Source organism: Mustelus asterias, chromosome 16 (genome assembly GCF_964213995.1).
Source record: "Mustelus asterias chromosome 16, sMusAst1.hap1.1, whole genome shotgun sequence".
Classification (NCBI taxonomy): domain Eukaryota; kingdom Metazoa; phylum Chordata; class Chondrichthyes; order Carcharhiniformes; family Triakidae; genus Mustelus; species Mustelus asterias.
Window position 1 is genome coordinate 39,665,111 of NC_135816.1, and position 8,810 is coordinate 39,673,920.

An 8,810-nucleotide genomic window follows, 5' to 3' on the forward strand; every position below is an offset into this window, starting at 1 on the left:
TTTATTTAACTAGGGATTTCTATCTAAGGTTTGACATTGGTAAATGTTTCGGGCATTCTATGTCAAATTGCGGCTCTCTCAGTCAAGGCTTCCTGAACTCCTGTTTTCAATTTAATTGCCTCTCCAACATTTGCCAGATGTTTACACATTTACATATTCTGCCTCTCGTATTTGATCATGTTTCAAACCCCTCCTAAATACTTCTCAACACAACTTCGAACCCCACCCCCGGCCAAATTAATAACCAGGTTTACAGCAAATCAACAGATTAAATATCTCCACCACAAATACAAAATTAGAAAGATGATTATGGCTCTGTTTGCTGAAGTATTAAAACCAATCTCTCAGTAACTGAAATTTAAATCCAAGCAAATAACATTCAGGGCAACAAGTTCATGGAGTTTATTTAATATATCCGCCCACAACTTGAGGTGGCTTTAACCATATACTTTGGTACACTCTGTACTTTATGTTACAATGTTTATTGCATGGATACCAATTTTTTTCTACTGGCTTTGCCATAATGGTTAGGATTTGCATTCCATTATCTTGGTAAATTTCTTTTTTTGTTCTTCATACCTCCTCCACACTAGTGATTGGTGATTACCGTGTCCTATAATTTCCAGTTGCTGTTACTGGTATTTGCATTAGCACAAGCAGCTGTAGATGCAAGTCTTCCCATTCCTCCTTTCCCAGCTTTTGCTTTGCTTTGCCCTTTATTAAAAATCATTCATTCCCAGGATGTGTGCATTGCTAACAAAATTAGCAATTATTCATCGATCCCTGATTGCAATGATGACAAAATTTCAATAAACCAGGAGGTTGTAACTTTTGGAGGAAACTGGAATAGGATGATGTGTTCCCATGTATCTGCTGTCCCTGCCTAGCTAGGTAGTGGATATGCTGCCAAGAAGCCTTGGTGAGTGTACTTAGTACATGCTGCAACCATGGACGGATTTTCAGCTTCAGAGATAAGGTGCCTATCAGGTGGACATATTTGTTCTGGACGGTTGAGCTTCCAGTGTTGCTGCAATTGCATATATACAGGTAAGCGGAGATTATTCATCACACTGCTCACTTGTGCCTTGTAGGTGGCGGAGGTAAGTCATTCACCACAAAATATCCAACCTCTGAACTGCTCTTTCAGCTGTAGCATTTATGTGGCTCGTCCAATTGAGTCTTTGGTCAATGGTGACCCCAGCATAATTAATTTCTACATTTTTCCTAGCAGGTTGGTGGGGAGGGTGGCGCTGTCAGGGAAGTCCAACTTGCACTTCTATAGCATCTTTAACAAAGTAAAATATCCTGAGGCAAATTGGCATCATCAAGCAAAATCTGATACTGAGATACATGATTAAAAGCTTCAAATCTTATTTATTAGTGTCACACGTAGGCTTACATTAACACTGCAATGAAATTACTGTGAAAATCCCCTAGTCGCCACACTTTGGCGCCTGTTCAGTTACACTGGGGGAGAATATTGCTTGGCCAATGCACATAACCAGCACGTCTTTTGGACTGTGGAGGGAAACTGGAGGAAACCCAAGCAGCTATGAGGAGAACGCGCAAACTCCACATAGGCAGTGACCCAAGAGAGGAATCGAACCCGGGTCTCTGGCACTGTGAGGCTGCAGTGCTAACAAGTTGGCACTGTGGTTAGCACTGCAGCCTCACAGTGCCACCGTGCCGCCCCAGCAGCTTGGTCAAAGAGGTAGAGTTTCAGGGAGGGTCTTAGAGCAGGAGAGTGAAGGAGATAGGCAGAGAGGTTTAGTGAGGAGGTGCAGCCTTAGCAGTTGAAGGTACAACCACAGTCTCCAATAATGGAATAATTAAAATCAGAGATGTAAAGGAGAGCAGAATTAAGAGTGTCCTCAAAGACTCCATAGAATCATACAGTGCAGAAGAGGCCCTTTGGCCCATCGAGTCTGCACCAACACAACATAAATGGCTGGAGGAGGTTACAAAGATTGGCTAAAGTCATGAAATGTCCCAAAGAGGTGATTAGGTTCTTTCAGCTCGATAGAGTTATCAAGGTCCTCACAGTGTGGGTAACTGTGGCTACAAACCTGTATCCAGCTCCATTACAGTATAATAACTATCAAATCATGTTTTACTGCCAAGACTCAAGTTCTAATCTTGGATGAATCAGGATAATTAAAAAAGAAAGTGAGGTAAGACATCAGAAATTCAGGGAAGTTTCACCAGGGATAAATAATCCATTTTATATTGGGCATCCGGATCAAAGTAATAGCTAGAAAATGTTGTACCTTTGATACCTTTGATACCCAAAGACAAATGAAATAACATGGATTACTTAATTTAGAACTGTCTGTCTAGAGTTCTACAGGACAACGTTCTGAGCAGACAGGGAGGTGTTGGTAGGTTAAAGGAACCGTGGTGCACGAAAGCTGTGCGGGACCTAGTCGCGAAGAAAAGGAAAGCGTACAAAAGGTTCAGAGAACTTAGCGAAGATCGGGATCTAGATGAGTATACGGCTTGTAGGAAGGGACTAAAGAAGGAAATTAGGAGAGCCAGAAGGGGTCAAGAAAAGGCCTTCGCAGGTAGGATTAAGGAGAAACCTAAGGCGTTCTATAAATATGTGAAAAGTAAAAGGATGAGACGTGAAGGAATAGGGCCTATAAAAGGTGAAGGCGGGAAAATCTGTACGGAACCAGTAGAAATGGCAGAGGTGCTTAATGAGTATTTTGCCTTGGTTTTCACAGAGGAAAAGGACATGGGTGGATGTACTGTGGGCTTGCGGTGGACTGAAAAGATTGAGTATGTGGACTTTAACAAAGAGGTTGTGCTAGAATCTTTGAATGGCATCAAGATAGATAAGTCGCCAGGTCCGGATGGGATGTACCCCAGGTTACTGTGGGAGGCGAGGGAAGAGATTGCAGAGCCTCTGGCGATGATCTTTGCGTCGTTGATGGAGACGGGAGTGGTGCCAGAGGATTGGAGGATTGCAGATGTGGTTCCTATTTTCAAGGAGGGGAATAGGGATAGCCCAGGAAATTACCGACCGGTGAGTCTAACCTCAGTGGTTGATAAGCTGATGGAGAAGATCCTGAGGGACAGGATTTATGAGCATTTAGAGAGGTTTAGTATGCTCAAGATTACTCAGCACGGCTTTGTCAAAGGCCTTACGAGCCTGGTGGAGTTCTTCGAAAATGTGACTAAATACATTGACGAAGGGAAAGTGGTAGATGTGGTTTATATGGATTTTAGCAAGGCGTTCGATAAGGTCCCCCATGCAAGGTTTCTAGAAAAAGTGAGAGGGCATGGGATCCAAGGTGCTGCTGCCCTGTGGATCCAGAACTGGCTTTCCCAAAGGAGGCAGAGAGTGTGTATAGATGGGTCTTTTTCTAAATGGAGGTCGGTCACCAGTGGTGTGTCCCAGGGATCTGTTCTGGGACCCTTGCTGTTTGTCATTTTCATAAATGACCTGGTTTGAGGAAATGGAGGGATGGGTTGGTAAGTTTGCCAACGCCACGAAGGTTGGTGGGGTTGTGGATAGTCTGGAGGGATGTCAGAAGTTACAGAGGGACATAGATAGGATGCAAGACTGGGCGGACAAATGGCAGATGGACTTCAACCCAGATAAATGGGTAGTAGTCCATTTTCGCAGGTCAAATGGGATGAAGGAGTACAATATTAAGGAAAAGACTCTTAGTACTGTAGAGGATCAGAAGGACCTTGGGGTCCAGGTCCATAAGACTCTAAAAACAGCCCCGCAGGTGGAGGAGTTAGTTAAGAAGGCGTATGGTTTGCTGGCCTTTATCAATCGAGGGATTGAGTTTAGGAGTCCAGGGATAATGATGCAGCTATATAAGACCCTCGTCAGACCCCACTTGGAGTACTGTGCTCAGTTCTGGTCGCCTCATTACAGGAAGGGTGTGGAAATGATTGAAAGGGTGTAGAGGAGATTTACAAGGATGTTGCCTGGATTGAGTGGCATGCCTTATGAGGATAGGCTGAGGGAGCTCGGTCTTTTCTCCTTGGAGAGACGTAGGATGAGAGGAGACCTAATAGAGGTGTATAAGATGATAGATCGGTTGGACTCGCAGAGGCTTTTTCCCAGGGTGGAAATGGCTGCTACGAGAGGACACAGGTTTAAGGTGCTGGGGGGTAGGTACAGGGGTAATGTTAGGAGAAAATTTTTCACACAGAGGGTGGTGGGCGAGTGGAATGGGCTGCCGTCAGTTGTGGTGGAGGCAAACTCAATAGGGACTTTTAAAAGACTCCTGGATGTGTACATGGGACTTAATAGGCTGGAGGGTTATAGGTAGGCCTAGAAGGTAGGGATATGTTTGGCACAACTTGTGGGGCCGAAGGGCCTGTTTGTGCTGTAGTTTTTCTATGTTTCTAAATGCAACAGTTACTGCGAATGGGATTCGATCATGCTTCATTGTTTTAAAAGCAATCTTTTGATATCAATTTGACGGTAACTAGTATGAAATTACAAATATCTGGTATTTTTAAATCTGTTTACTGCTTGCTAAGAAACCTCCAGCTGTGCCAGTCTCAGCTGATTTGTTGCTAATATTGAAGAGTGTACACATTACTGTCTGGTATGCAAACTCTCACTTCAAAAGCAGATGGTCAGTGTAGCCTTGACAGATGACTTATTTGCAGAGTTCACATGGCCAACGGAATTGCTTTATATCGCAAACATGATTGAAAGAGGTAGAGCTATCTACGTTGCTGCTGTAATTACACTTGGCTTTGTCCTGCCAATCAGTAACACATTTGAGACAGTTTTCTGAGGAGCGGGCCTGTTACTCTGACATCCAGTTGATGGATGGCCCTGTAATGAGGGCTTGCCAATTCTGTGAATAAATGTGACAGCCTTCTCCCTGTCTTTCCATTCCTCTCATGCCACCATCTGCAGCTCATGTGAAGCTAGATTCATGGAAACGCTGTGGTGATTAGATGTAACCCCACATGCAAGAGGTTTTTTATTCCGGAAGTTAGTCTGGGATTGAGTATTATTGAGAAGTTAATGAGCTGTTCCACTTCTTACTATTTCTGTATCCGAGGTGGTGAAGCAACACAATCTATGCCAAATGAAAACTGTTGTACTGACACGGTGGCACAGTGGTTAGCACTGCTGCCTCACAGCACCAGGGACCTGGGTTCGATTCCCGGCTTGGTGGAGTCTGCACGTTCTCCACGTGTCTGTGTGGGTTTCCTCTGGGTGCTCCTATTTCTTCCCACAGTCCAAAAGACGTACCGATTAGGTGTATTGGCTATGCTAAATTCTCCCTCAGTGTACCCGAACAGGCACCGGAGTGTGGAGACTAGGGGATTTTCACAGTAACTTAATTGCAGTGTTAATGTAAGCCTACTTGTGACTAATAAATAAACTTAAACTTGAAACTTTCCATAAACCTGATTTGTACGCAATGGCCAAGTGGTATTATCACTAGACTATTAGTCTAGAAACTCAGCTAATGTCCTGGGGACCCAGGTTCAAATCCCACCACAGCAGATGACCACGCACAAAACAAAACACCAGGTTCATCCCAAGAATGAACAGAGTGAACAATCTCTCCAAAAAGAACGGGTTAAGCCGATGGCTTTCGAGCTGACCAGATGGGGAATTGACAAGGAGAGCTTCGACTCCAAGGAGCAGAGACAGAGAGAATTAGAGAAAGACAACCGTGTGTCAGAAAGACAGGCTAGATCAAGGGGTATGGAGAGAAAGCAGGAGTGGGATACTGAAACTGCATGATCAGCCATGAACATATTGAAATTATGGTTGATAATGCACTTTCAGCAAAGTCAGAGACCTGAGAGGGTAAGGGGGACGGGGGACGGAGAAGTTTGCGGGAATCAGGGTAGCATAATGGTAATGTAACTACAGTGGGTAAAGACTTATGGAAGATGTGGTATAAGGGTATCTGGCACTGTACGGGTTAATGTGGGAATGTGTACAGTACTGTCCAGTGTGATATGAATAGATACATGACCTGGGACTAGAGTTGTGGATTGGACAGAGACCTATGTAGAAGGCAGCATGGAGTTAGCTCCTAGCTTGGAACTACACTCTGCAAATATGTACACAGTAATGTGTTATCAATAAACATGTAATGTTTAACTATACAAGACTCAGGGACCTCTTCATGAGACCTACTGAATATACAATATAAATGTGATAACCTTTGTATAATCCGACATTGTTTTTCCCTTACTGTGCCCAGTGTTGGCTCTGCTCAGCTTCATGCAATGAATGTGCTCCAAGAAGTAACCCGTGACCAAAAGGTAAGTTTTATTCATCTAATTACTATTGTAACAACCACAAATCCATGAATAAGTCTCATCAGTCCTCTTAAAACATTGTGTTTCTTTCGACTAATTTTTTGCTTAGTCACTTAAATACATTTTCTATTATATCAACTGTTAATGATCAATAACGGCGCTATTAATAAAAAAAGGGCCTTGAGGATGGCTTCAAAAATATTTTAAAGTTATGTTCCATTCATTTTGTGCAGATATTGATAGAGTAAGCGCCCATACAAATTTACTTTATTGCTACACTCTGCTGCCCTTTGATGAGGTGTGAGAACTCGCTGGTTTCAAAACTAAGTGTATCCATTTAATCAGTGCCATCCAAAATGGCACCCACTCCATGCACACACATTTCTAATTCTACTGCCATTTTAGCCAGGGCAGTAGAGCACATGGAGGGAGCATCCGTCAGAAATATACAAGGTAGATTGGGACATCATGATCTCATTCTGCATTGTCATTTGGAAGCTCAGTGCTCCAACTTATGTTGTCTTTTAATCACACAGGGCTGGACATGCAGTCAAAACTGGTAGATAAACCTCTATTAACATTTAAACTCATCAACTACTTGCAGTTTGCTGGTTGGTTTATTTGGCTCTTGCTGTGATAGCAGTACTTCATTGTTTCAATTTAGTTAAGGTCGTGGAAGGCCACACAAGTGGTACAGCGCGTGGTGAAGGGCTTTGTCCTGATCTCAAGGATTCTGCACAAAACACCTGATCCTGCTTGAGCTACAGCAAGATGGAAAGAATGAGCAAAGATTACAGGACAAGCGGCTGGAACATGGAGATGGAGGGTGCATGAGGAGGGGGTGGAGGGGGGGGGGGGAGGGTGGGGGGGGGGGGGTTGCAGGGGGAGGACACTCACAAGGGATATTATCTGCCCAGGTGTTCAGGGATAATCTTCCTACCTGAATTTCAGTGAGGAACAATGTGCCAGACATCTCCACCTCAATAAATAGTTCTCACTGAAATCTGCCTGACACTATAGTCACAGCTGTAACCTACATGGGGAGAGAACATCATTGCCAGTGGCTATGGATGTGACCACAGTCATGAACTTTCAATGTATTTGGCTGCTTCAAGGCTGGAGCAGGTGATACTTGCAACATTTCTCAGCTTCCTGTCCCCTGAGGCTCTATATTCCAAGATAGACAAGTACAGTGCATTCTCCCTGTCAAGGGAAAGAGGTGGAGCGAGTACACAGCTTTGTGCAAGCTTCGACACGGTGTCACTGACCGCAAGCACATTGCTTTGCAGGCATCGCATATCAATTCTGAGATCTACCAAACCAGAAGGGGTTCAATTCCCTCAAGGTCCAGCTGGTGCACAACCCATTCGCAACATATCAGGAAGGTCAATGCCCCATGTCCTGACAACAGTCACAATGCTTTCATTCTGTGGCAGCCAACTGTGCCATCTGCATTAAAAAAAAACATTTACTGGCTGCGTGTTTTGTCGGCTGGGCCAGCATTTATTGCCCATCCTTGGTTGCCCTTCAGAAGGCGGTAGTGAGCTGCCTTCATAAAATGGTAGTCATGATGTGGAGATGCCGGCGTTGGACTGGGGTGAACACAGTAAGAAGTCTCACAACACCAGGTTAAAGTCCAACAGGTTTATTTGGGAGCAAATACCATAAGCCTTCGGAGCACTGCTCCTTCATCAGATGGAGCAGTGCTGATGTCCATCTAGTGGTCGAGGTTTGGAAGCTGCCGCTTAAAGAACCTTGGTGAGTTCCTGCTGTACTTTTTATAGATGGTACACACTGTTATCACTGTGTCAGTGGTGGAGAAATTGAATGTTTGTGTGGAAAGAGTAGCTGCTTTGTCCTTGATGGTGTCAAATTTCTTGTGTTGCTGTTGGAGCTGCACTCAGGCAAGTGGAGAGTATTCCATCACATGCCTGAGTTGTGCCTTGTAGATGGTGGACAATCTTTGGGCCGGAGGGGTGGGGGGGTGAGTTACACATTGCAGGATTCCTAGCCTTTGACCTGCTCTGGTAGCCACAGTATTTATATGGCTAGTCCAGTTCAGTTTCTGGTCAATGATAACCCCCGAGGATATTCATAGTGGGAGATTCAGCAATAGTTGGCACAGTCTGGGTGACTGGCAACAGCAAGGGCACTGGCAAAGTGTCAGAGTTAGGAGCAGGAATGCCATCATATGGAGAGAGAACAGCCGCTTCATCCTCCACAGCACCCATTGCTTTTGTGTGGTGCCTCAGTAATCCTAATCATGGGTTGGTGTATAGATTGCTGAGCTGCTCAGAGACCTTGCAAGCCCCTTTGAACACGAGTATCTGAAGTTATAATTACAACAGCATGAGCTTATAGGAGGCTGGCTGAGCTTCTGAGGCTTCTACTGTAATGGAAGCTGAGATATTGGCCAGTAGATGCTGCATCATTGTCTGTCATGGCGTGCTAATGGAATGGCCACACTGGAGAGGATGGGCTTCAAGTTCTGCGTAAAGCTGTGTCAAGTTTGTGCCGAACTGTGGTATACTCTTTGTCATTAACCATAG